At 41.5% G+C, this 9,082-nt stretch overlaps 1 long non-coding RNA gene across 1 annotated transcript; it reads left to right on the top strand.

Annotated features, from left to right (window-relative positions):
- Positions 1 to 315: 315 nt before the first annotated feature.
- Positions 316 to 6,664, top strand: LOC142776337 (uncharacterized). Its single transcript, XR_012887464.1, has 3 exons — positions 316 to 473; positions 3,191 to 3,446; positions 6,021 to 6,664. It is a non-coding gene; the product is annotated as an uncharacterized LOC142776337 (long non-coding RNA).
- The last annotated feature ends 2,418 nt before the right edge of the window (positions 6,665 to 9,082 follow it).

The following is a 9,082-nucleotide window of genomic DNA, read 5'->3' as shown; positions in this document are numbered from 1 at the left end:
TAACCACTCAACCAATGTACAGATGTTAGCAAGGTATCGGTATAAGAAATACACAAGCAAGCAAACGTTTCAAATTTCGCGCGCTCTTTCACATTTCAAATTTTGCGCAATTACGCGTAATGTGATTTTGTCAGTTTCAAAGCTAAAAAAATATTCTATGCAATACGCACTAGCGTATCTTCTACCTTCACAATTTTTTACTTAAAATTTAAGCAGAAATAATCTATTTACTCATCATATAAAAAGTTATGTGCGCAAATGCGGATCGGTGGCGTCAGCAGGACAAAAATGGCGGTATCTTCCTGAAGGCCGCAACGGCCGTGTGCCGAGCGTTTAAAGTCGATTTTTTAAGTTGTTCAAAGTGTGCTTGCGCTGCCTTTCGTGTTCTGTCGGTGCTGCTTGTTACGAAGATGCACTATACTCAAGAGAGGACCGGCTGCTTTGCACCGTCGAGCGCTCGCCAAACTAAAAAGGTAGGTGGATGTTTCTGCTGTCGACGCTTTGTTTTTTGCTTCTCCGGCCAGGCCGCGGCGTGCCCGATCCAGGCTGTTATGCTCCTCCCGCGGTTAAAACCGAAAGCGCTATAGTATAATAACGTTGTGAACTAAGGTTTTTCTAGCTGGTAGACGAAAGTGAGTTTTTATTAACGTAGCGAGCCTGCTGGCGTGTCTGATTTCATTAGGCTCAAGTCTAAGCTCAGGGACGTTACGCGCGGATGAATTTTTTCTGTGAGGAAGGAGGTTAAAGCAATGTGCGCTGTGATGCTGTAAGTCAGCGGGCGATGCTCTTCACGCTATGAATCACTATATTTTTGCAATGCCGTCGGACGCCGTTCGGGGACGGCGCATGGAAGCCGTAAGCGTCGTCTGTGTGTCGCGTGCGTTGGAGTATTCCGGTGATTCGCGTTGAATTAGATCTTTCCGTATTTAATTTAGAAGAATGGAGAAGAATAACGTGGTGTCCGCGTTGGTATTTACGCGGCCTTGTTCGTTTTCTGTGCCAAAGAAGTATATGGAGAAAGTTTTATATGTTACTCGTCCTCTTTTCAACAGCTACATGATCATTAAATGTGTGTGACTACTATAAGGTAGATGTGTTTTCCTGTGTGACCAAATGTGTTTGCATCCACCGGGAACGTATAACATTAAATTACCATGATATTCAGCTTAATTAAGTGTGCGTAAACTTGACACAGCGTGCTGTAGGTGCGGTTCTCAAAGCGTGCAAATACGCCTGGGTCAATACATTTTCTCTATGAGTGGCCGAATATACGTACCTTAGCTGTGCAAGCGCTAGGTTGAGCAGTAGTTCACTCGTTCGAGTGCAATTTTGGTGGTACTGCTTGTTCCCCCCCCCTGCTCACATATCATTGCATTCTTCTGGTTTGTAAAAGAATTGTGGGCGCTGCAGCCCGCTTTAGAGTTAAAACTTTGCCGAATACCTATACGTCTACAAACATTCTAAAACTAAGTTATACCAAAACTTCTGATGACACTTTCGAATACAAGTGTAATGCTTTATCTGATATCATAAATTCTTTATGACCTCGCTGCAGATTTACAAGTGACCTGTGATATGTGCAGTGTATGAATGCCTAATTTATTGCTCAAAACACAATAAGGTTATACATCACAGTATGCGTGCATATGTTGCTGCTGACATGCAAACATAGACATTGTATTTATCTAAGAATGAACAAATCTAAACTGCCGTTTTTTGAAGATGTACGCATCAGACCAATTGAATAATATCAAAAATAATATTCACCAAGTGATTGTTGTTTACTGCCTTGCACCAACGTCGCTAAAACAGCCTTGTTGGTACTTAGACCACATGGTAGGATGCAAGATTCATGACGTCATATTAAATGTTAATGTCACATGATATGCAAGGTAAATTGTTATTAGCATACAGAGGCCAATAACGTTATTGTCTCATCGTTATCATATTGAAGCAGGTTAGGCAATATGTGATTCTGCTGCCTTTACGTCATGTTGGGAAACCAATACGTTATGTAGCTATCTGCAGTGTCTGAGATCCTGGTTGCCCGTCAATATTGCAGAAGATTGCCTGCTTCATTGTGATGGCATGGGGTTCAAGATTGATGTTTTGTCTTAGCGTTTCCACTTTTCCTCCCCTATGGTCATTAGACAGCTTGTGCTGTTTGATTAGAAGTGAGGAGTAGTGCCTTTTTAGCCAACCAGAACAATTTAGATCAATGATCACTATGAAGCAGCACACAATATTCATTTAGTGAGCTCAATTTCAGGCAAATTATAAACGTCCGAATGTTAGCCGTTTGAAGGAAGCTTTATTCGTTGAACTCATGAGAATAAATGGTAGAGAAGGAAAGGCAGGGAGGTTAGCCAAACCAGCAAAGACGGTCTATCATCCTACACGGGGGAACAGGGAGATTGAAGTCCTGTCGGAGTGGTCTGGTCGCTAAGGTACTCGGTTTCTAACCCGAACGTCGCAGGATGATATTCCGGCCTTGCTGGCTGCTTTTTCGATAAAGGTGAAAATGCTGTAGGCCTGTGTTCTCGGATTTGTGTGCACGTTAAAGAACCCCAGGTGGTCGAAATTTCTGGAGCCCTCCACTACCTTGGTAAAAAATTCATGTGTCAGTATTGCTTTAATTTTATGCTTTATCTGCAGTGGATGCATATGCGTATATGGACATGTATATGTAGTGGTATTGCAATTTTACGGAATAAAATATTCATATGGTGCATATTGCATGGCATTTACTTAAGAAACACATCACATGGGTATCATAACTACAGAAATGCAAATGTGCCTCTATGGATGCACTCGTGCATATATTTGGTCAGCTTCAAGAAAAGAATTTATCGATTGCAGGCAACATCATTACTCACGCATGCTTATCTCTTAATTACGTGCAGTCGATACAGCTAAAAGGGGTCTTCATCTAAAAGTTCTAACTTCATCTTCGTGCATGAGTGAGCTATAAAGGTGAATGAAAATTCACATGTATGACATCGACATGAAAAGCTCTGCAGCAGCATGTTTTTCGTTGTATTTATACTGCAGCATGCCCTTTTTGTATTTCTCAGTTGCGTGCCACTAAATATATGTTGGCCATGCGTTTCTAGCCATTCACTGCAATTCGGCAAGCAGCGCATGCAGTCTAGACAAACCTCACTAAAATAATTTTTTTGCACTGGTGCAGAAATTCTTCGGCACGGTCTGTCATTTCATTTGAGTGAGGCTGCTCAAGGAAATTTCCTGACAAGGTCAAGGAGCCCAAGCACCAGCGAACTCTGAACCATTGTTTCAAGCATCAGCTCTGTTCAACCTGCTTATGCGCTGTGCCTCACCAAGCTACTGGACGCTGCCTACTTATATGAAGTGCTCTTCATATTCTTCTCAGTTTGGCAGCAGTGTGTGTGGTCTTCACAGTGCTTGCCAAAATAATTTTTGCACAGGTGAGACACTTATTTCCTGCTTTAATTGTGTTAGTATTACTGCATGCACTCCTGCCAAGCAAGAGTACAATGTTTCCTGTGAATTGTTTGTCATGGTAAACAGAGGATTTCAAGCACAAAATTCATACTGAACTTTGGTCCTTCAAGAAGTGTGGAGTGAAGGTGGTGACAGTGTCAACGCGCTCTCTTTAGAAATAAAGGCTTTGCATGAAAAGCCTGTCGCACCTTGAAACAGGCACAAAAAACTTCCAGGTGAAAATAAGCAACTTCAGATGAAAATTGAAGAATTTACACTGTATTCAAGGTTGAACTATCCGACATCAAAGGCGTCTCGGATGAGGGTTTTCTTTTGACGCTGTCCGAAATTTTTGAGCGATGATGGAAAAACCATTACTCGTGATGATATTGACACTGCAGACAGAGTAGGAACAAACAAGCCTAGTTTGAAAAAAAATAATAGTGCATTATGAACGATGTTACAAATGAAATGTTCTGGATAAGAGAAAAAACTTACGTCTGTCTACAGTGGCCTTTCCTTTTAGATCAAGTAGTCCTATTTATGTCAACGAACACTTGACAAGACAAGGTAAGCAGTTAGTGAGAGCACGAATGCAAAAAAAAAAACAAGTTGGATGGAGGTACATTTGAATGCAAAGCACGAAATTTATAGCAAAAAAAAATTGGAAACATTAGCAATTTTAAAGACTGCCTTCTTAAAAGATCTGGCAAAATGCTGTGTTGATGCCTTCAGAGCCACACTTTTCTTGAGCTTGCAATGTCAGTAAACTATGACTGACATGGCAGAATTTTGATACCAAGATAGTGAAAAATTGATACCTAGATAGTGAAAAAGGCCACCAGCTATCTTCAATGCCTTTACCTTAAATGTTCTTAGCATTATAAATAAGACTAGTAGCCTGTGTCTCTATTTCGATGACATGCCGGTAAAATTTGATGCCATTCTTTTGACATAATCCTTGTATTTTTTGTGCGATATAGCCCACCAAAAATACCAGGGTACAATTATCATGGCATTGTGTAGTTCATGAAATGGGGAAATGGAATAGCGCTGTACATTTAACGTTAATTTTTGGCCGATGTCAATAGACTTCCGTGTGTTAAGCCCTGTGTTGAGTGTCTAGTAGTCAACTTGGGGGTTTCGTTTTGCAGCAATTAGCGCGCCTCCATTAGGTCATAAGTAGGAATTTTGAGTTTCTGGAAACTAGGTAACTTGATTTTTCGGTCACAGATGCACAGTCGATTTTTCGCTCACAACCAACGGGGCAGACGCCGGCGGCGGGTTTTCTGCGACACGAGCTCTTCAACGCTATCATGTTAAAAAGCTGACATAGGCAGCATTGACCAAATGAATGCAAAGAATAAAGTCAAGTGTCCTAGCAGGAATCCAAACCTAGTATTCTGCTTGGTAATTAAGTATTCTATCACAGAGCCATGCCCGGCCTCGGTTATACTTTCCAAATAGTCTCAAATGTTTGTGTAACATCAACTGCCATTGCAGTACTGGCTATCAAATTTTATAACTATTACATGTGCACTCCTATGATGCAGCCGTGAGGTCGAGTCAAAGTCAATTGTAGTCAGGCACCATCCTGTGAAGTATTTGTGTAGCAGTGTTGAGGGCTACCATCGGCGCGAGTGCCAGCGCAAACACCAGTGCTTCATACCAGCCTACCACTTCTAGTGTGGCTAATATCCATGTTTCTGTTGGCATCGTTACGAAACAGCAAATAACTGCTAATGTTGTCAAAGGTGTGACATCTCCCCATAACAAATGAAACATATGCGGCTGTTTAACGTATGTGTGTGCGAGACTTTGTACTTATATTGAGCTCCACTTCATAAAATCGCTCAATAAAAAATTAAAATACATGTTATGCATGTTTCGCATAACATCGATTACCAAAGTATGTGGGGTCTGCCAAATTTTTAGCATCAATTTTGTAACCTAAATGCTGTCATAAACAATTATTTATTGAAAATGAACAGCTGAACTGCAACATAATAAGTTTTAGGTATTAGGAAAACTGAATATGTTCATGACTACAGCATACCTAACAGGCAAATACTAGTACTACATACATGACACACTATTGTAGAGCTAGACTAGAATATTGCTTATTGGCACTTTACAATTCTTTAAAAACCCTAATTAACTTCAGTGCCTTCTTCGATTTGTTCAAATCGGATGTGCGCAATCACTTGATGAATAGCTTTTTTACTCAAACCTAACTCATGTTTCACGTGTGCATCATGCTGAATCATTGCTTAGATGTTTCTTGTGTATAAATTTCCTTTCTACTATGCTGTTTGTTTTTTATGTGAAATTTGTTGTACGTGCTACCCTCTGTAGGCCCATAGGTACTGTCAAGTTGTTTACACAGTTTTTTGCCTGGGGGACCTCCAACAAGCATGTTTTCCGTTGAAAACAAAGCGAATTTCGATGCTGACTTCTACTCACATCGAACTAAGAACACTCCAGCATGACAACGCATATTGTATCTTGGACAGTCTGTCTTGTGAAACTCTTAGTGGTTACTTCTGTCTTTATTTTAGGCTTCCGGGTGCAGATGTGCTGTAGAGAAGGAGCGCCCTGACCACACTTTTGTAAAAGGAACCAAAGTCGCCTGGGCAGCTGAAGATGGATTGTGCAAGTGTTTGAATGATCACATTATATTAATCAAACACAACTTGCATTACTTTGCCAATATTTGTGATTTTGTAACACACAAGTTTAGAAACACACACACATATATAAAAGGAGAGCTGTAAATAGGCCTTGAGCAAGTTTGTAGTCAAGGCTTTTAGCATGATGACAAAAGCATGTTATATAAGCCCACATGTTTTACCACACACCTACTCTCCTATCTATTTTCTTTTTCAATTTTGTGGGCACCGGCAACACCCTCAATAAGCGCCTTTGGACTGCTGGTGCCTCTAACTTATATTTTGTTGTTCTAAATAATTTATTTGTTACCTACTATGCAAGGAGGGAAGTCAGAATGCTAAAAGTTAAAAAAGAAGTCTCGTCACAAAAAAGATGTCTACTCGTAAGAAAAAAGATTTGAAAAAACAGAAGATTGATTCTCACTCACAAAGATCTCACCATTACAATCGATGCAGAAGGTCATAGCTCATGTTTACTATTGTCAATCTTTTTCGGTTGTATGCTATGTACAATAAAATAGTGACTATTGGCATCATGTTAATTTATTTGTCATAAATTTTTGTTGGGGCCTAATATCTCGCATTCTCACATGCATAAAAGCTCACGTCTGCTACACATAATTTAAAAGAGCGCAATGTGGTAAGGTTCTGTATTTAGTGCATATTATCTCTGTGTCTTTCAAAGTGAGTATATGGCATTTGAAATAATCACCAGTATTCGAAACTTGTGAATTTTTAATTTGCAGGCATGCATGTTTGTATGATGACCAAGCATCCATAAATTGTGCATGCATGTGTGCAGCAAGGGGCCTTGAATAGATTACATTCATTCTGGACCAAAAATGGGTAGCACAGGCCATATACGCACTCTGGGATCAATTTCATGATTATTAAAACACACATATTTATTCAATATAGCTTGCTTTAAGGTATATATTTACATATTGTCTACTTCCACCTTGAACATTGCACCATGCATCTGGCACTCTGCCGAGCGCTTCTCGAGGGCACTTTGGTAACTAGTACACAAACGTACAGACACCTGTAAGTGGGCCTCCACTTTGTTGACTGCTGGAGAACTTGGTTTCGCCAAATCACACTTCCTTTGTGGTGAAGCTAACTTTGCTCTTGCAACAGTACCAGCTTATCTAAAATTTGACACTGTTCTTTAGAAGTGCAGCTTGTTCTATCCAGAGCAGCCAAAAACGAAAACATGAACAGCACCTGGACAGGGTAAGGCACAATTGCAGCACTTCTCGATAACAGTGCCGGATTCTCTATTTGCCTACACATAGAGAAAGCAAAACACTGGAGCCAACATACCAGTAGCTTCACTGCAGAGACACTGTTTTAAAAGACGATGATGCAAAAGCCCCACCTAGAGCTGTCACTGTGTTTCAGTGCTAGTTTCATAAGCGCCTGCGGAAGGCACTCTGTGGAGGGCCGGCCGCGTGCATGGTGCACGTGTTCAGGGTGGAATGGACGACTTAGTACATGTGTTCAAGTACTAACAAACTGTATGTGGGCTGTCACTCAGCATAGTCTACAGAGTATACAGCAATCTGCATTTTTAGCCATCTCCAGCGTCAACCCTAGATTTGGCCCACTGGTACGTCGATGTGGAGCACCCTTCCAGCACTCATTTGAAAGGGTATTATGACATCACAGCACCTTTTTTTAAAGGGTGCACTGATTACACCCTTCAAAATTTTTGCTCTGCACCCTTTCCTTAAGGGTGCTGAGCTCTGCACCCTTTCTTAGCACCCTTTTTTGAACACCCAATAGGGAGCAAAGGGTGTTCGTCTGGCGACAAGCTCATTTACACCCTTAAGGGTCAGAATTGGTTTAGTGTGTAGAGGGCACTATCACTTGTTTAAAGCCGGAAGAGTGGTGGCCTCGTTGCTTCTGAACCCATCCTACAGCCAATATATCCTCCTCGCAACTCATTTCTTAAATGCACGATTACAATGTCCGTCCTAAGCGTTGAGTTTATCAAAATTGTGTGCTCGTCAGCTGCCCGCTTTGTCGCCGCTTGCACAGTCGGAAACACGCAAAATGAAGTGAAATCAGTTGATCGCTCATGATGATTCTGCGATACAAGAAAGAACAGATGGGCGGCTGCATGACAGAGCATGGCAGGAGCCAATTCAATTTCATATTTTGCGCATAATGGCCAATCCACAGTATGTACAGTGCTCAACATCCATATTCATTACGACAGAGCGTCGTTCTCTGAACTGCGCGAGTGACATCTACAATTGAAAACGGGGCCCTTTTGAGCATTCGCATTATCCCTGATGCGCCTACCTTGCATTTTCGATCGTTTGTTATCACCGCAAATGCAACAACTGCTTTGACCGTCGGAAGCGATGTCAACAGTTTGTAAAAAAACAACAAAAAAGAACAATGAAATGAAGCGAAGCGAACCGTTTTGAGCACGCTATGAAAGCTATGCTGCGTGTTGATTTGTAGTTTGCGGTAACATTGTCCCAGCAGCCTAAGTTTTGTGAGGTTTTTGTATTGTGCTGCTTGCTTGTAAGCTGACGCTTGAAAGCTCCGTAGAACTTCACCATGGCCCTTCGCTTGACACTACATGAAATAAGAGCCACCATGGTAATGGGACGCATAGTAAGCTAAAGAGCCATATCAGCGGCTACGAAACGTCCGTTGCTGACTGTGAACCGAGTGCTCCGAGCATTTTACGAGGAAGGTCGTTTTGTTAATGGTGTCTGTCGTAGCCCACAAAGGGCTGCAACCGAAAAGGAGCGTCGACTGATTGTAGCTGCATTGATTGAAAACCCCTTTCTCACCGTCCGGGAAGTTCGGGATATTCTAGGATTGGACGTATCCATGCTAACCATACGGTGGAGGCTTCATTCAGCAGTGTTAAAAACCAGAATTCCTGCTAAAAGTACCCAGATAGAACACAAACTCACAAACAACAGCGCATG

This window comes from Rhipicephalus microplus, chromosome X, assembly GCF_043290135.1.
Source record: "Rhipicephalus microplus isolate Deutch F79 chromosome X, USDA_Rmic, whole genome shotgun sequence".
In the NCBI taxonomy this organism is placed as follows: Eukaryota; Metazoa; Arthropoda; class Arachnida; order Ixodida; family Ixodidae; genus Rhipicephalus; species Rhipicephalus microplus.
This window is presented reverse-complemented; position numbering and strand designations above follow the sequence as displayed.